The sequence below is a fragment of the Serinus canaria genome, chromosome 3 (genome assembly GCF_022539315.1).
Source record: "Serinus canaria isolate serCan28SL12 chromosome 3, serCan2020, whole genome shotgun sequence".
NCBI lineage: Eukaryota > Metazoa > Chordata > Aves > Passeriformes > Fringillidae > Serinus > Serinus canaria.
Genome location: NC_066316.1, coordinates 98,442,798 through 98,462,184, shown reverse-complemented (window position 1 = coordinate 98,462,184; position 19,387 = coordinate 98,442,798). Strand labels below are relative to the sequence as shown.

At 41.2% G+C, this 19,387-nt stretch overlaps 1 long non-coding RNA gene across 1 annotated transcript in view; it reads right to left on the bottom strand.

The window, feature by feature from the left end:
- Nucleotides 1-8,403: 8,403 nt before the first annotated feature.
- LOC127059387 (uncharacterized) overlaps nt 8,404-19,387 on the bottom strand; it is a 144,148-nt gene continuing 133,164 nt past the window's right edge. Inside the window, exon 4 of the long non-coding RNA XR_007777134.1 lies at nt 8,404-8,494. This is a non-coding gene — a long non-coding RNA (uncharacterized LOC127059387). The remainder of the gene's footprint in view (nt 8,495-19,387) is intronic.

Sequence of the window (19,387 nt, the reverse complement as noted above, 5' to 3'; positions counted from 1 at the left end):
AAGGCAGGGACAGCTACACCCCTGCTGCTGAGAGCTGAGTGTGGACTTGAGCTTCGTAACCCTCTCCAGCCCAAAATGTTGCATGGACCTTTCATCTGTAGCACCTTTAAATCTCTAGAGTGCAAATGAGGGACACCTCTTAAAATTAAAGTTGAACCACTGCTCTTAAGAGAGTGTGGATTTTTATAGCCATGCATGCTAGAAATGCTATATTAATATATGCAATTGTACAAAGCTACAATTTATTAGTTGAAATGTCACTTAATATATTTAATCAGTGTACAAGCTCTTTAAAGGGATAATTCAAATTAATTTGACACCCTCATCTGCAAGATCAATATTTTACAGGCTTATTTAATCTGTCGAACTCTGTTAACACACAAGCAAAGAGGTCTCTCCCTTGTCAAATTTCAAGAAAAAATGAGAGGAGAAACTTCCATTAGTTCTGAGAAGTGGAGACAGCCAGGAGCTGAAGATAAAAATACCTAATCACTTGTAACCCAAAGATTCCTGAAACATATGGACACTTTGAAAAGAAAATCTGAAGTCAGAATTGGAGAACTAATATATGCCTCATTAAATGAATATTTTTCTAACATTTCTTTATTCAACCTAATTTTCGTGTCAAATTCTAGCACATACATTCAGGTTTTTACTAAATTTAATATGATAACAAGAAAGTACTCAGGTTATTGTAAAAAAGCTAACAGTACTGAGGAATAAAGTATCTGTCCATCATCCCTGTGGTTTTGTATGTGCTTAGAGAAGGAAGAAAACCCTTGAAGAACTTAATATTGTAGAGAGTAAGCTTCACCTAAAACCCTGTCTGATTAAAGACATTTAACAGCCATTTAGCTGGACATGCTTCAACATTTCCACAAGTTCAAGTACTGAAAAAATTAATTCCCTTCTGTAATTTCAAGGGGAGTGTCCTGCCAAGATGTTTGACTCAAGCTGTTGTGAATATAGGAGGACCAATTTTAAATTTACTGCCACAATCCAGTGCTACATATATAAAAAAGCAGAGAAAGCTGAGGCAGCCTTCCGCTGTTTCTGCAAATCATTATTATTTTGTACTTTAACATTGCTTAACAAAAAGATGCAAGAGTTTATGTCTTATATTACAATAGAATTATAATCTATCCCTTTGGCATCCTCTTACATTTGACAGTCCATAATGAGCAAATTAGTAGGTAAAATTTGCATAAATTATATTATTCCTGTTTTTACAGGTCTGTATGAGATTTCTCAGCTCACAGAAAAGAGTAAATCTCCTCTCCTTTCATGGGGTGTATCTTCAGATGCTGCAATAACTACCAGTGTCATGGTCATCAATTAGGTGGTGCTGTAATTTCAATGGCCAGGAATATATAAATAACACTGGGATTCAAAGCTAGTTTGTGACTGTTCTCTCAGTTCAGCACCTTCATCATTCCAGGCCAGGAGATCCTGGAGACAATCCCTTGTACAGCCAACATCCAGGATGGGTACAGGGGTATGAATCAATAACACCCTCAGCTATCAAATGGTCATGTTGTCATGGTCATCCTTACAGGCAGATGACCCACCCTGTAAAAATATTTTAGGTGTATCCCTTTGCCTTTTGGTAGCTGTTAAAATAATTTCTGATTAATAAAGCTGATTTTATAAATAGCTGATAAAGTTGATTTTAAATATACTGCATACATGCAAACTGTTGTTTAAGGAAACAAAACAGCCATCAGCAAAAATATTATCGACTGAGTCATTCAGAAATCAGTATTTCCTTTCCCAGGGGTATGTCAGTCATCTCAGATCTTTACTTCAGTCTGATCACACTCCTCATCCTTCTAACAGCAGCCTTGGTGGACATTTGCCAGAACCTCTTCCCAAGTGTGTCTTGGCTTTCCAGAGACTTTTACCTCCCTTTCCCCTCCAGCCCTCATCACAGATTTGTGGGGAGCTCTGTCAGAAGGCAATGCCACTATCCTGCTCCAGTCCCCTTGGCTGTGATGGAGGCACCAGCAGCTCAACCACCTCCATATCCATGGGCTGCTCATCTGGGAGGAAAGTTTATTGCAGCTCCATTAGTGCCCTCACCAGAAGGAGAGTCTGCTGCCCTTAATCAAGGACCTGTCCAATACAGAACCACTAAACTTTTACAGAGGAAACACAAGCATCTACTGACAGCAAGATTTTGCTGTTTGCACAGCCATGAATGGACCTCTTTAGACACCACTTTACAGGAAGTGTCCTTCCTCTTGATGCAAGTAAACAAACCACAAGCACTTTCCAGATAACATTTCCCCCCGTGGTCACTTCTCCCATCTAAAACTACACCCTGAATTTTTTATGGGTGTGCAGTGCAGGAGAATCTGAGGTAAGTTCAAAATGGGAATGTGGTTTTTGGGTTTTGCTCAAGCTCTGCTGTCCTTTGTTAAAGGTTTGCTCAGGATGACATCAGAGAGGGAATCAAATTGCATCAAGTTGCATGGCATAGTCATACTTTGCAGAAGGTATTTTGATTGAACCTGCACTCCTGAGAATGACTTAAAATATGGACCAGGTACCACCTTGCTGGGAAATATTAAGAAGAAAGAACACCCTCCCAAAAGGGGACAATTATTTTAAAATTATTTGAAATATTGAATAAGTGAATTTTTACAACTAGAGACCTAAGTAATGCATTTGTGAAAGTAATGCTGAAATGCATCAATGGGCAAGCCTGGCAAAAGCATTCCTTTACATCTTGGAGTCTTCCTTCTCCTTAAGGATAAGCAGTTGCTTCCTGGCTGCTGTAGGTACCGTGCAGCCACTTGCTGGTGATATCAGAGTGACAGATGTCTTGGTCCAGACCAGGGGTCCATGTGGAAATGGGCTTTCCTGTCTGCTCAGAGCCTCGCAGGAACCTGTGGAGCCCAGCCAGACACAGATCACAGGGCAAGGACAATGTTCAGTTTCCTCACAGCAAAAGAGCTACTAATGGAGCATGCCAAAACTGTTGTACAACATATTGGGCAGCACACACAACTTGGTAATTGCCACTGAGTCTGTGTGAGACTCCTCTGGAAAGTTTCCAGTTACCTTAAATTCTCTGTTTGTGGAGTTAGACACCCCACCCCCAATAGCTCCATGCTCTGCTATTTCCCATTAATATTTCCAAAGCTCACATGTCATGATCACAACCTTTGTTTGGGTCATCCTTCATCCATTCACCCCATTTATTCTGAAGACCTATCCTAAAATGGCTTTCCATTCCTATTTATAGGCAATGCCAAAACCCAGGTCATCAGCACACTGCACTTTGTATGAAGACCATTATTGCAAACATTGCTGGGAGTTTTCCCACAGGGACAGGTCCAGGGAAACTCCTCTAGCAAATTCCTGCTGCCAAAGCTTTCATCCTCACAGCATCCTCCCTCCCTGTAAGCCAGTTGCTCACAGACAGTGCAGTTGCTAAAGCAGCAGCAGTTCTGCTTGCCTGTCATTCCCCCCTGCAATACCCCTTCATGCATGCACATTGCAGTGGCACTTTGCCCTGTTCACCAGGTACAGGTAGCAGAATCCACCCCCACTTTATACCTTATTCTATCCATTCTCCTTTGTTTCCAAAGTTGTCTTCAAGTCTTTTAGGCTGTTGAAGTCAGACTAATGAAACCTATTCTACTAGCACTCACCAGCCTCAAAAAATTATGCAATGAATGCTTAGGAAACATACATTTCCAGCAAGGATGAAGAATCTGTACCAACAGAAAATGGCTTTAATCTGCAACTCTGTTTTGCCCACTGCACACAAGAAAGAGGGGCTAAAAGCAGAGTAGTTGTAAAGAGAGGTTAACTGGTATAAGCAAGAGATTACAATTTGTCATGAAGAGTGAAAAAGGATGGCTCATTTTGCTCACCCTGGGCTGAGAAGAAATATGATTGCACTTTCTAAATAAAGACATCACAAAACAAGGCATAAACAGAGGGAATGTATTTTGCTCTGTAAATGGGACACAAAGGTAAGTGATTACCTGGAGACAGGGTAGCCAAGCTAAGGAGTATCCATCTCCATATAAACAATCAATGTATTTAATAATGAGACACTATTGTCTGCTATAGGAAGAAACTCAACTCAATGCTACTGAAGTTGGAAATAAGCTTTCAGAAAGTGTAGTTCCAAGCTTCTAAAATGGGAGCTTGCCCACCTCCCAAGGAGCATTCTGACTACCCACCTCTGAACCCTTCAAGTCCCTCTGTTGGAGCATGGGACCCTGGGGAGTGAGGAAACAGCAGCACTAAATTCTGTGTCCAGTGTGCTCGCCTCTGCTGGAAGCAGCAGCAGCCCTGGGGTTTTCACTTACTCAGTAAAGCAAGTTCAGCCCGCCTGTCAGTGCAATGTGTACACACACACAGGAATCATCCTGTTCCTGGACTGTCCAGCTGCCTCCATTCACTTTCCTTGGCTGTCCTTCCTAAGGGGGACCTCCTCTCTTCCCTCCCTCAGGTAGCACTGCCCATTTCCTTCACTTTTCTTCTTTGCACGGCCTCTGCAGTTTACTTGTGTATACACCCTCTGATGTGCTGATTTGGGGGACAGGGCACCCCCTCTTTCCTGCCCCATGCCAGGTTCCTGCTCCCTCACTACACTGTGCCTTCCTGCAGCTCCAGTCTACCAGCAAAAGCTGAGAAGTTCCCCTGCCAAGGGAGCCTCTGCTGCAAATTCATCCTCCCAGAGCAGAAAGCAAGGCTGCATCAGCTCACTGTGAAACTGCAGTTTTTGCCTGGGAAAGCCATTCAAACATCACAAACAACAAAGAGACCGCCTGGATACTGTGCCATTTTTGTAGTCACCTTTTGAGTCCAGCCACACACTGAGCCCATTATTCCTGTTCTGTCCTCACTCATTAACAGTGATACTCCATCCCTGACCTCTTCACTGTTCCTGTTGTGTACCTGTAGCCATCACATTTCCTCTCAATTTTATTTAAGCTCAGGATGTTGTGATATATCCTGGATTCCTCAGCTTTTCCACCCAGGCTTAATTTTCAGACAATTTTGTGGGCTTGCTGCATGCTGAATTCCCTCCAATTTTGTCTACTGGAGACAACAGAATTGTTTATTGGTGGACAGCAGTACTGTGCTTTCACACATGCTAAACCCCAATCCCCCCTTAAAACAAACAATTTGGCAGCATGGGTGGCATATGTTTGCTTTGGATCCATCTTTCACTCCTGGTATCTCTATCCCTCATGCCTCCTTCCCCATCTCTGTCTCAGTTCCTCCTAATTAGTAGTCCTTGTGTATAAAATTATTTCTCAAAAGAATTATTTGCTCAAGTTGTCTGATTATGTCATTTGAAGGCCTGTTTTGATGGCCTGTCAGATGTATCAAGATGACCTCAAATGAGGGCAGCATGTGTGAAAATGCAGGAATTACCATTGCAATGGGGTGTGAGGATAAGTGCTCCTGCAGCCTCAGCCAATAAATCCTGAGTCAAGCCCTACCAGAGATGTGAATACCTCTCCTTGCACTGCACTCCAGGGAAGAATACTTCCCCTGCTACAGAAAACAGACACTATTGATTAGCTGGAGCAAAGAAAGATGAGTGTTAAAACTAAAGAAGGCAGAGCTTCCTAAACATTTCCAAATCATCCCCCACATCACAGGGTCTGTCTTCCACATCCCTCCAACCCTGGTGTTGTACAAGCAGCCTCTGGGCTAGGAACAGTCTGGTGAGGCTGCTGGACATAGCAGTGCCCCAGACCAGAGCAGCAGGCATGAACCCACCAAGGAGACACCAGTAAGTGCTGTTTTTCTAGCTTTCATTTTTCTTTCAGACTCATTAAATTTTATTTTATGCTATCATCTGTAAAACCACAATAAAACCTGTAACAAAAGTAAAGGAAGGGCACTCCAAAACAAAAAGTATCCACATACATACAGCAACTTACCTTCCTTAAAGAGAGGAAAAACTACCAAAAGAGCATTTAAATGAGCTGAGATATTTCATACTTTATTTTTGCATTTATACCACATCTCAGCTGTTGGATCACAAAGAAAATTCAGAGGAATGTAATCCTGATCTTATAAATTAGACGTCTCTGGGATGTCAATCCATAACTTTAATATAACCTCTGCAGGTTCTCACAACAGCTTTAGTCTTCACAGAGAAGGGTTGAACTGGTAATTCCTAACAGGAAGAGGCTTCCCTCTGCTTTCACTGATCACTGCAGGAGACAATAACTCACAATAAAGATTTCAGCCCAGCAAGTCTTCTCTCTTCCCTCCCTGCTTTTATATTTGTACATTCAGACATGATCTCTGCAAGTGTTCAGTCTGTATGCTGTGTATTCCAAAGGAAAGAGGTTTCCACACACACCTAAAGAAGACACACAGGTAGATTTCTCTTAAGGGATGCTGAATTGCACCATCCCTTTCAATGTGTTAAGGCATCTGCAAGACACATGCAGCTCCTGGAGCCAGTGGGAAATTTCGGACTCATGAAATGGATGAGGCTGGAATGGTCCTTGGCCCCTTGTAGCTGGGTTTCTCCTGGAGGACACCTCATCCAACCTCACCTTTTCAGAGCAGGATGCTCAGGACTATATCCAGTCAGGTTTTGGCATCTCCACCAGCAGGGATTCCAGAGCCTCCCTGGGTAACCTGGGCCAGAGTTTGGCCACCCTCAAGAGAAAAAAGTGTTTTCAGATGGAATTCCATGTGGTTTAACTTGAGCCCAGTGCTTCCTGCCCTGTCAGCATCTGGCTTTCTCTCCCTTACTCCCCTCTCTCTTCCTTTCCAGCAGGTGTTTATACACACGAAAATCCAAAAGAACCACCAGCAACTTCAGCCCCCAAATTCAGCATCAGGCAAGTGTTTTCTCCTCTGAGAGTGCTTTAGGGCCCAAAAGGCTCACAGGGGATTTCACCGTAACAATGCCACGAATCCTTTGGGCTGGAAGCCTGGAGAAGATTTGCTTCTGAGTTTTTGAAGGCAATATAACTTGGAAGAGTGGTGGTGTATAATATCAGTTCCAAATATTTCTTTGGGAACACCTGAAAAGGACATATCTGAAAATGAATTTAACTCTGGCTTCTAACCTGCACTTATTTTTAGCAAAGTGTAGGTGTGACAATAATAAAGATAGTGATGTCTTAAAAGAAATTATGAAGCATGACATTTATTTTCACCCTTCTTCAAAATCCTTTTTTATTGATCTGACTTGTACAATTTATAACCATGGCTGTATAAAGATAAGAAAAAGGACTGGGCATGCCTAGAAGTGAACTGTGAAAATCCTTTAAATGCTGCAGAGCTGAAAGGTAGCTTTAACCACTGAAGTGATCTAAGATGATGATATATTATCTGCTGAACAATTTCCAACTAATCCCATACTAATAATATGTGTTGATCATGTGTGAGCCAGAGATAGTGTTCAGGACAGAAGCCTGCAAGAAAGAAAATTAGAAATTCCTATATGATGTTATTCAGTGCAGTAGCTTCACAGTAAAGCAGACAAAATCAATACAATAAATACAAGTGCTTTACTGAGGTCAAATGTGGGATAAATAGTTTAAATATTTGACCAAAGGAAAAACATTGTCTCTTCAGATTAGTGAGGGAGTAGATTCTAAGAAATACAGATCATGTTTCCAATTTGAAGTTTACCTTATTTTACATTTGTTTTGTCAGATGGACTTAGTGTCTGCATAGACAGGAAGCACAAATTCTGCAGCTGGGAATCAACTCCAAATTTGCAATGTTCAACAAAGCTTCAGCGGTAAGAAATGCCTTTACCTAGAACAATTATACTTCTAGCATGGACCCATATTATGTCCATGCTTGGTGCCAGCCAAAGGACTTGTTACCATCTACAGGGCTTTCCTTTTCTGTCCAAGAAAAATTCAGATTAGACTAGGTTTGCTCTAACTATGCTACTAATATCTTGCTGTCTCTTCCCAGCACAGTGCTCCAGAATATTTTTGGTTGGTGTAAGGCAAGTTCTCCATAAACACCTTTCCTTGTGTATTTTCATGAAAATGTTGTCAATTTATTCATGACACCATCATCCCAGACATTCCATGGTGTAACAGTTTATACTGGTATATGCAACAGCACAGGAAAGCTGCAAGATCATAAAGAGTTGAGACAACCCAAATAAAGAGGAATGTTGCTGAAGGATCACAACAAGTCTCTGATGCTGCTCCTCAGTAGCCAAACTGGATAGATTTATTCAGCTGGTTTATAGTAGTAAGGCTAAGGAAGGCTTTCATCAATGTCTACAGCACAGCTCAGTTTTGTCGTAGCCACAACAGAGACAGAATTTCATTCTGCAATATTCACTGAACAGAAAGCAAAACAAGGAAAACACAATAACTGCCCCCACACCAAACCCTAGTGACTCATGCTGCAGGTACCTCAGGACATCTGAGCACCCTCCTGAAGGCTCTGGGCTGCAGACCACTGCTCACCTTCTTCCTCCAACCCACAGAGCTTCCAGCCAGGGCATTTTCACTGGTGACAGCCTCATCTGTTGGAGAAAGGGAAATTTCTGGGGCTAGTTTAGGACAAAATGAAGCCTTTATCCAAGCACCAGCTCCACAGCCTGCACTGCCTGTGAAAGGCTTTCCAACAGCCTCACGCTATGTGTGCAACACATAAGTGCGAAACTCCTACTCCCTAAGAACCTGCCTTAGAAAAGAACAGAAGAACCACTGAAGTGTGATACATATAAGTCACATCACTTAACAGAATCCCAAGTAGCACATGGTGGTTATGAGAAGCTGCAGCAAAAGAAAGTGTCTAGAGCAGAATGAGAATATGTGCTATGGCTAGTAATATATGCAGCACAAACGTTTTTAGAGAGAACCATCTGGGTGGTGTGTGTTACCACATTGCCACTACCACCACCCTTCCTTTTGAAAACTTGGGGGTCTTGATAACATTGGTGGGGGAGGGAAAACCAAGATTTTCTGTTTTTTCAGCACCTACCTATTGTACAGGTCAGATCAACAGAATTTTCAGAAAACTAACTTGTAATAGACGCAGTTTTCATGCAATGTGTTTCAGTGAGTTCAGTAACTCTCACTATGCCTGCTTTCAGTACAAAAAAGACAAACCAAATCAAAACAAAACCAGTTTGCTTCTCCCTACCTTTAGCCATTTACGGCCAAATTTTCACAAGCATGACAACCTCTGACCCCATGCTTACACCTTTTAAGACATTGCATTTTTCTGGTGTTTTCATCAAATTGCTTTATTGTTTTCTTCTATTTCCCCCCTTGTCTCTATATATATATGTATATTGATTAGATCATGTCTAATTAAAAAAGCTATTTTTTCTCTTTCAAATTTCCTAGAAAGAAGAAAATTTAGTTTTAACATTTCTCAAGGAAGATTTTCAGAAAAGTTTTTTTTGAGAGGGAACTTCATAATTTTTGACATCATCTGGACTACTCCACTTTCAGCTTTCCCATCCTACACCACATGAATAGCGTGCATTTTTCCTAAGTTCATGGTCCTTACCTATTGATTTTTCAGATTTCTGAGAATATAACAAGCAAATTTGCAGTTAATGGGGTCATGCTAACAATTGTATCTTAAAACAAACAGCATGGTTGGTTGATGTTTGAACAGCAGTCAATTTTACTGAAGCAAAAATATTTCTTTACTTGCGCTTTCCAACACTTGTTGCGACCTCTCAGGGTGAAATGCAAGGGGCATTGAGGAGTACAGTAATTTATGGTGCAGAGGGGATGAAAAATTCTAGCCAGTATATGAAGCAGGACTGAGCAGACAAGAATCTAGATGAAGTTAGAATAATACCTCTGGGGAGAAAAAAAGAGGAGAATACCCACTGCATTTTAATCTAATTAATGTGAAGAGAAACCGATAATCCTACATTTTAAATAACCTTAAAAAAAAAAAAAAAAGGTGGGCAGCAGGAGAGGTTTTAATTAGAAAACCTCAAAACTTCGACACAGAGTTTTGTTTGGAGAGCTCTTCATCAAGTGCCAGGACTCACAGAAACAAGTAGTGCCAAGGCTGCTGCTTTTTGAGTCATAGGTCAAAGAGCCAAAGGGAATGGTAGGGCAATTTTTCAACAAGAAGGAAATATTGGCCCAAAATTAAGTCACAATGAGTTACTGCTGGTGGGAGGAATTTGGAGACATGCCAAAGTGATTTTTGTCACTCTTGGTTAACCTACTGGTGGCTTTAGTGCTCGAGAAACAGGAAGAATAGTGACAGAAGCAAACAATGTGCAGTAGTGGCACCCACGCTGCCCCTGTCATACTCACCCAGCTGGAAGCCAGCACAGGCACTTGCAGTGTAAGTCAGAGCAAATTTTATTGCTTAATGCAGTTTGATCTCCCAGTGCAAACTTCAATTCCACCTCTGTTTACTTGGAAGCTGCTAGAGAATTATCCCTCTCAATAACTGTCAGGCAAAGAGCACATCCCACCCCTGTGCTGAGAGCATGAAACTCCCCTTTGATTGAAACATCTACACCCTGCATAATGCAGGTTTGACATTAGCAGTACTGCAGTTATCACTCTGGTGGGAACCAAATATTTCCCCTCCTTTCCCTTATTTTTCAAGCCTGTAAGCTTTGGTGACATCACACAATTAATTTACACTAGTCACTCCTGCCCCAGAGAAATACAGTTTGAGGCTTTTTATTTCTATGTTAGTGAACCGCATCCCTGATTTTTGATAACTTGCATTGCAGCCGGATAATCTGTGTTCTGATCCCAGGGCAGCAGAAATTCCTGCTCTGTTTTAATCACCTGGACTCAGCCAGCACATCATGAGAAGATGAATTTGTACATATTTTAGAGACATTGGGAGTAGCTAAATTCCTAGCCTAGGTGGAGGCTTGCTGGCACGACCAAGAGGAGAAAGCTGTGACTGCCATCACAGCAGGCAGACACAGGTTATTTCTGTGCACCAGCAAACTCAGGCCTTGCTTAACTGGTTCAGCTACAGCAATTCTGTAAGTTGTAATTTAGGAGATTGAAACCAGATATTAGTTGCCAATTTTTATCTCTCTTCAGGACCCCTGAATTGCCTCCTTTTCCAGTTTCATGTCACAGAACTATTTCCAAAAGCTCAGTATTTTCAGAAGTTGACTTGCAGCTTAGCTTAGAATATCAGCTCTGAGGCCAACACAGCCATACCAACGTCCACACTTACTGGTATTTTGTTGACTCAGTTCACTGTCAACAGTTCTGATTCCTCCTGGCTGGCAATTACAGCATCTGTGATATGAACCTGGTGTGCTTCAGTGTGCTGATTAGCACTTGGACTCGCTTTAGGCTCATCCACACTAAGCTTGCTCTGTTTACAGCAACTAACACTGAGATTACTCAGTAATTGCACTTGTGGGAACTGTAGCAACTGTGTTAGAGCTCAGTAGGTTGTCTGCATCACCACTGACCACATTCAAAGTTATCTCAAGCAATCTCCAAGGAAATCTCGTCAGCTATCTGTGGTCAGAAAAACAGCTATAAATATGTCTTGAAAAAAAATGCACAGATCCTTCTAAGTATACAACTCAGAAATGAATGTGAATCAACACAGCCCAAATTGCAACTTTGAGAAAAATCAGATAAATAGTGTGCATGCTAAAATGATGTGGAAGAAGGGACTCTCACAAAGAAGTTTGGTGCAACACAAAACCTGAGACACATCAACAGAAGGGCTCAGTGCTCATACTCTCTAGAAAGGACAAAAATAAACACTAGAAGAACCAGAAGGTGGAAAAAATGGCATAAGTATAAAATTTCCATGGCACGGTCCAAAGAAATGGATGAAGACAAGAATGTCTTACAGCTCATTAAAATAAAAGCCAAATTTACTGCTTGTTCTCATGATTTCTTACTTGAAAGGCACAATAAAATAAGGTATCATGAAAAACTAAAGGGTTGACTGCAGTGGAGCCAGGCAAAGAATACTTTTTAAAGGGAGCATAGGGAGGGTGGGAAAAAGAGGGAACAAATTAAGACCATGGCTGTTTCCTTGGACTGCATAGCATGTGACACCATCTGATAAACTGAACTGGAATTCAAGATCTATCAATATGGCATCAACAAGGATCAGTGAGGATGTTTTTCAGAGGACACTGGCCCACAAAATGAGTGTCTAGGAATTCCAGAATAGCAGCCTTCATGCTGGCACTTGCTGGATTTCACACTTTATTTCACAGTGACCTACAGATCATCCTTTCCAAATGGCTTGTGTATGCTGAGGACATCTGCCAGGACTCAAGCTCTGTGGGGATAGCCCTAGCAGCAACTTGACTACCATGTGTCTTTGCTGGAAGAAACAGAACTGAAGCCATGTATAAGAAATGTGTCAATATGTTCCCATTCATATCATACACACAACTAATCTGCTTTAATGTCTTTTTGGTAAGTCACCCAACCAAAGCAGTTCTTACAAGTCTCACTGACCCCCATACCAGCTCATTTAGAAGATGCAGGAACAATCTTTTAAACTGGACTAGTAAAATTCAATTGGCTAAACTGAAGCCTGTTTGCAGCCTGGTTTTTACTTCGTGGGGGATGCACTGTTTAATAGGTGGTGAGGTTGAACACACACTGAAGTGCATGTTCCTTACCCAGGAGAAGAGCAGCAGCCTGCTGACAGGGGAACAGCAGAGGTCCCCTGCCAAAGACAGGGTTTTCAACACACCACCACCAGACCAAACAAACATCTAGCTGGATTGCCATGGCCACTTGCTCATCACCATAGGAAAACCTGGAACATGTCTTGAGCAGATCTCCTACTGATATCAGGGAAGCTGCTGTAGGCATTCTGGATTGGCTTATCCTCCTACTATAGACTCCCTGCAGCTTTTCTAAAGCTAAACACCATAAATGAAATGCCCTTGGCAAGATCAAAGTAATTTAGTTATTAATTTTTTGCTTCTATGCTTGTCTTGCTTATTTTTATGGGTGATATTTAATCTTCATCTTTCTTACACTATCTTACCAAGGGTTGCAAAATTTTGCCCATTCTCTTCATTTTTCCAGATGAAAGAGGGTGCCCTTTGCTTCCCTCTTCCCTGCCATTATTTCCTGTTTCTGCATGATCTGCAGATGCTTATAGTGAGTCTGGAGAAGATCTGTAAGAAGGTAATTTTGTGGAGCAGAAGTCCTATAGTTAGCAAAAGCTGGTAGACAAGGCTACTCTTCAAGAAACAGAAAAACTATAGTTTAGTTTTGATTGTTTCTGCTTATCTTCCGTCAAACACTGTAATCTGATAAAAAAATAACCTCTCCTCCCTCTGGCCAGCTTGATTTGTAGTGATGGAAGATGAGGAAGAATTCAATCCTTCCCTCAGAGTAATCATCAATAAGTCTCAGCTGGCCCTGCTCCAATTCAAGGAGTCTTAGGAAAAGCATTGACTAGGCAATGGTGACAGAAGCAGGATATTTCACATCCCTGTTTTTAAAACTCTGCAGCAGTAACCTAACAGTCCTGCAAGGGAAAAGCAGCAGCAGGAGCAGGTTGGAGCCTGGGGAAGAGGGAGGCCTCTGAAAGTCCGGGGAGCTGAGATAAACACACCCAACCACAAGCCTCTGCTTTCTATTAAAGTACTGATTTCTTGTGTGCACCTGCCCCCATCTTCCTCTCAGTCATTTTTATAGATGTACCTGAAAAAGGAGGCAGGCAGTGTAAGATGAAGTGGGATACATGCCTGGCTTCCTTACTGCAGTCTCTCCATTGTAGGACTTCTGGCAGAAGTGGATTTCTGCAGCAGGACTTCCGTGCTTAGAGGCATTTGCATATATTTATTGTGAAGACTGAAGAAGGCAGGCAGTATGAGTTGTCATCCTTATCTGCTTGAAATCACTTCTTTGGTTTGTTTATTGTTTTGTTTTTAACTGTGATGTAGGATGAGTTCAGGAAGAAACCCTTATTTGGAAGTGTAAATAAAATTAGCTTATCCAAACTCAGTTTTCTTGTCTTACTCTTCTTATTCATTCTTCATTTCCATTTATTTTCTTATTCATTTGATCTGTGTTCTCCATGTCTGCTCTGCTCTTTCCTGTACTCATGGCTTTACTCAGGGCTATTTTATTTATTTATCAGCTCTTTCCTGTTTTTAAAAGGCAATCTCTCTCTTTTTCTCATTCTAGCATTCACACCCGCCCTTTCACTTCCACCCCCTAACTGTCACCCATGTCTATTCATTTCCTTTGCTCTCTTCCTTTTCTTACTTTCATTGATTTCTATAAAATCTACTGAAAAAATAAAGAAAAGAAGGAAAACTGCTGCCCAGCCCAGAAGGGGAGGCAGAAGTGAGTGGGTAGGGAGGTCTAGTGGCAGGCTGACAACTCAGGATGCGAGGATGGGCAGAAGTTATTTTTCTGCTGTTAGCAACAGTGCCTTCCTTTTTCATTTGTGATCACTGTTGTTTTCTGCCTTTCAGCTTCTCCTAAAGGATGTGCTACGGTATCAGCACCGCAACAGAAATCTTTCATTCCTTAGAGGTGAGATGTTGTAACCAAAGAGAGAATGGAAATCAAGTCTAAATACACCCAATGTAATCTTTAAGTACCTAAACTAGGGTTGTAACTCTCATAGGCTCACAACTGAGACAATGGAGATAAAAGCAATTTCAGGAGTGAAGTCTTTTCTCGTTCCACTGACTATGTGGGAAGATTAGGAAATTTACTTCTTACTAGACAGGCAGAAACATATCTAAACTCAAGATATGGAATTCAGAGAAGAACCAATGGCAGCCAAAGATTAAACGTCTCTTAAACTCACCTTTTTGCATTAGACTATACAGCCTCAGACATTCAGAGGCCACAGAGGGCTGATTCTAAAACACATGTGTAGATCTCAGGTGTCCCTGTTGGGGCTGGGCATGATGTTTGATCCTTAGACTCCAACCCAGCTGAAGGCAGGCAAAGCCATTGAGATGGAGCTTTGCCTGCCTTCAGATGGATGCTCATGATGAGCAAAGAGATGCCACCATACAGCCTTTCCCCACCAAGAATTGGTAATAACCAGATGCATGCTGTAAAAAACCCCTTCTGTCATGCACCTGAAATACTCTTCATCAATATGCTAAATCTGCACCACAGATTCATCAGTGGATTATTTAATTTACATTTTTAAGATACTACAATGCATTTGCAGCTGTAGCAGAGAAGGTGATTAGATACATGATGATAAATGTACTTGGAAGGGATATTATTACACATACTAATTGCACTTACTTTGATATTGTGTTTTCCACAGGTTAGGAGCACTCCTTTTCCCAATTAAGAGTTTCTTAAAAGAACAGTAAAGACTTCCTATTACAGTCCTGGAGTACTTGAAAATCAGAAGGTCAGAAGCAGAGAGGATTTTTTTGCCATAAAACCTGGGTGGAGATCTTACATGGTTTTAACAGGTATAAAGCTATATTGAACCTGATCATTTTTAATGTCATCAAACACTCTCCCTGGCTGAAGAGCTGCTTGCATCAGGTTTCTGTGAGCTTAAGGAATAAAGCCAACCCAGTGGCCCCATCAGAGGCAGCTCTGAAGCTCCCTCCTCAGTGCAGCCTTGTTCCAGGCATTCAGTGAGCGCATGCTTCTTGCCCAAACCCCACATGCAGCTCTGAAACAGCCAGGGTATGTACTGCCTCCATCCCCACCACACCAAGGGTGGGCTCTGCCCCTGCCTGGGGCTGGGCTGAGGAAGGGAAAAATGTCACTGTAGAGATAAATTGGTGCTTTTGTAGCAATAGTAGGACGGACAGTGAGGAAGGAAGGGGAGAGACTTTAGACAGGGAGAGATTAAGGATCTGTTATGTTCTCTTCACAGGAGACCATCACTGGCCCATGAGCTACCAGAATAAGGACAAATGTGTCATTCTGTGAACTGTGCAGTTAATGAAGCTCAGATCCATACAGATCTGAAGCCTATGTGTCTATCCTTTTCCAGTGAATCAAACAGCTGAAGTAGCTAAGTAGCTCAGGACAGAGAGCTGAGATTGGTGAGAAGAGGAGAGGGTGAAAAACCCTGTAGAGGTATTGAGACAGAGCAAGCAGAAGCAGGAAATAATAGTGGGGAAAATAAGAGTAAGGTTTAGTGTTCTTGAGGTGTCTCTACATTGCATGGACACCCTGCAGTGAGGATTTGGAGGCAGACAGAAAACGGATGGAGAATTGGAGTGAGTAATAGAGCAAATACAGTTCTCTCTTATTAAAATCCAAGTCAGATCTTATTGTTGTTGACAGGAGACAGTGATTTCAAGCAAGTTTTTCCCATTTATGCTATTATGAATAAGATCAAAATGCAGACCCAGAAGAAGCCAGGATACATTATAATCAGCTCTTTGAAGTTCAGGGAACAAAACACAGCCTGATTGCAAACAAGGGAAGGAGCACTCTAATCAGTGTACCTTTTCAGATTAAGATGTATTTAAAGATTTCCAAATAAGTGGAATCATCAGGTGAGTAGAAAAGAATACATTCAGACATGGAAAAAATAATACCCTAGTTTTGCTAATGCTTGGTTGGAAAAAGCTCTATTTAGCTTTAGAAAGAAAGGTTGTGTGACATCAGATACACAGATTAGGAAGGAATAATTTTTATCGTTTGAAGAATTTTATTTTCTTTCAGAAAGGAACAGCAGGCTTTGAAGATTTCACTGCACATGTAAGGATATCAATCTATCATAAAAAGAGAAGGAGAACTGAAAACAGCTCAGAGTAAAGAATTTTCTGGAATCTATCTGCTATTATAACTCACCCTTAAAAGTTAGCAGTTAAGAAGGAAAGGGTTTGCAAAGAGCAATTATAATTTACTATGAAAAGCAGAGATTAATAGGCAGTAACTGGAGCAATTTAAAGAGGGGAGAAGTATCAATACTATCTTTAAATGTGTAAAACTGGAAATTACATTTTTTTATTAATTCTCTTCTGAAATATGGAAACAGTCAGAAAAACAACAATCATAATTTTAGGTCAGATTCTAACCCAAACACAATCTTGGACAGTAAAAGAAGACATGATTACCTAATCATCCCTTATTTGTCTTTCCAGCAAATAAACTTTAAATCCAGTGCCATGCTTGCTGTGGAATTTCCCTGCAATAGTCCTTGGCTTGCATTTATGTGACTTGATTGAAAGTCCCCAAATGCTACATTAGTCAGTCTCCACATGCTGCATAAAGATGAGCTCTCAGACAGCAATTAATAATAACTTACTTGGCATCAAGCAGAAGAGATAATATCTAAGGCTGATGCTGGCATGGAAATTAAATGTTATATTTGGCAAGAAGTTTCTAAACACACCATAAAGGCTCAGGTGCTTTAATGCACATTTGTTTAAATGCCTGTTCCTTTCCCCCCCTCTGCTGTGTTGTAGTCCTTGTAGTCTGTAGTTTGGCTCATTCAGAATTTCATGGCATATGTTTTTCCCTGGAAACATATCTCTGGATAGCTTCCATTGCACACCCTTTCTCCACCCAACCAGATGACAATGAGTTGCTATGTTTTTTTTCTTGGAAAGACACTTGGAAACCAGGGGAGGGAGGAACTTATTTTTCCTTAAGAAAGAAGGAAAAGGAGCAGAAAACTATGGCAGTGTATCTCACTGACAATCCTAAGGGACTAAGAAGCAAGTATTTTGCAAGTAATGCAAAATATTTATCATTACTTTAGCTTATATGAAAATGGTACTAATAAAATTCATTGTCCAAATACAGTTTGCTTTTTGAAAAAAAAGCCTAAGGGATTAATCTCTTCTCCTTTTGTTGGGTTTTTGTTTAGCACAAGAATATGGGGAAATTTTATTTTCCAGATAATCTTCTTTCTATTCTGACATTTTTAATTTCTCCTAAACACCTATTTTATAACAAAAAATGTAATTAAAAACTAAATCCCTGCCTCTAAAACAAAATCCCTCTCTCTGGGATTTTGCTATTATTAACCATTTAACTCTCAAAAATTTCACTGGCCTTTTATTCATTCTCTGTTATGCCCCTGGGTTTGTTTTCTTCTCAAGACAATCCTCAGTGAAATTCTGGGGCCACTCACCAGGATGTTTTACTGTTATTTTCCCTCTTGATCTTTCTGCCTGTATCAGTGCATTGAGCTGAAATGTTTCAGTTTGGATCACGGGTGCAGCTTTGAAAGGAGTTGTCTGGCACTTGTCTCCACTTACCATATTCTAAGAGGAATTCAGTGCACAGGACCAGGAGCAGGACCTCATAAGCACTGAAATGCACTCAGGGTGGAGCCGGGGTCACCACCACCACTATTTGCAGTAGAAGTGCATCAGCTCCATCAGCTCACTCTGCTTCTCAGGACAGATGTAACCTGGACCAAGTCAGGGCACACCAAGACTGAGCAAGCCAGTGGGAACCCAGTCTTGGTACTGGCTGGCAGGGCAAAGTCCTGGGGGGCAAAATCAGTGAATAGCTGGGCTTCAATATGAAAGGCACCACAGCCTGCAGGGAGGGGGAGCAGCAGTGACCAGCCTCATCTTTCCTCCCAAAAGCTCCTACTGCCTCCCAGCCAGCCTGATTAGCCTTCAGCTTGGAACAAAAACACTGTGCCACCTTTGGAGACTGCTCAGAGACCCATCAGTGTATCAAGCTCAATGGAAACATCATTGCAAAAATCAGCCCACTTTTTCCTTATTTAATTGGATGCAGACTTTGTTTCTTGATTGAAGTTTGACATAGTAGATAGGAATATCAGAATAAGTCTATTAACTACAGCATTTGGGTAAGTCATTTTCACTGGTGCAAAGCAGGAAAGGTAAAAAAGCTCCCACATAGATCCAGCAGCATTTTGGAGTTGTTTTTTCACAGGTTTAAAGGGTTAAATTGCAAAGCGCAGGAGGAAGAGCTCCTGTCTTTTCTTCCTTAATAAAGCACTTAGAAATATTTGAATTCATCTTTTCAAGAAACAAAACATGGGCTTATAGAAGGTGTGAAAATGCTCATGCAGGCTCATGTCTCTAAAAATATTGAGAATTTTTCATCTGTGTTTTTTGGTTTTTTTTTTAAATAAGCAAGATTCTGATTATCAGTGTCATGCACAGCAGCTGTATTTTTTTGAGTCAACAGAATTCCTACCAAAGCTTCTTTGACTGGAGCCACCATACTATCAAACTGGCCTCAGCCATGGTGGTGCCAGTAAAGCCCAGGAGAGATTTCTGTCTGTAGCATCTGGGGACCACGACCCAAGCATTTTCATGCTCTACTCAATGCAGTGACACATCAATGAATTTTGATTGAAATCATGTCACAAATATGTAGCCTCTTTAATCCTATGTAAACTCAATAAATTAATAAACAAAACCTTAAAAACAAGAAGAAAAATGTATCAACCTAATCAATAAATGGGTTGCTGGTACTGTAGAGAAAAAAAAAAATCTTTTTCTGCTTTCAAAGATTGCTACTAAACCCAA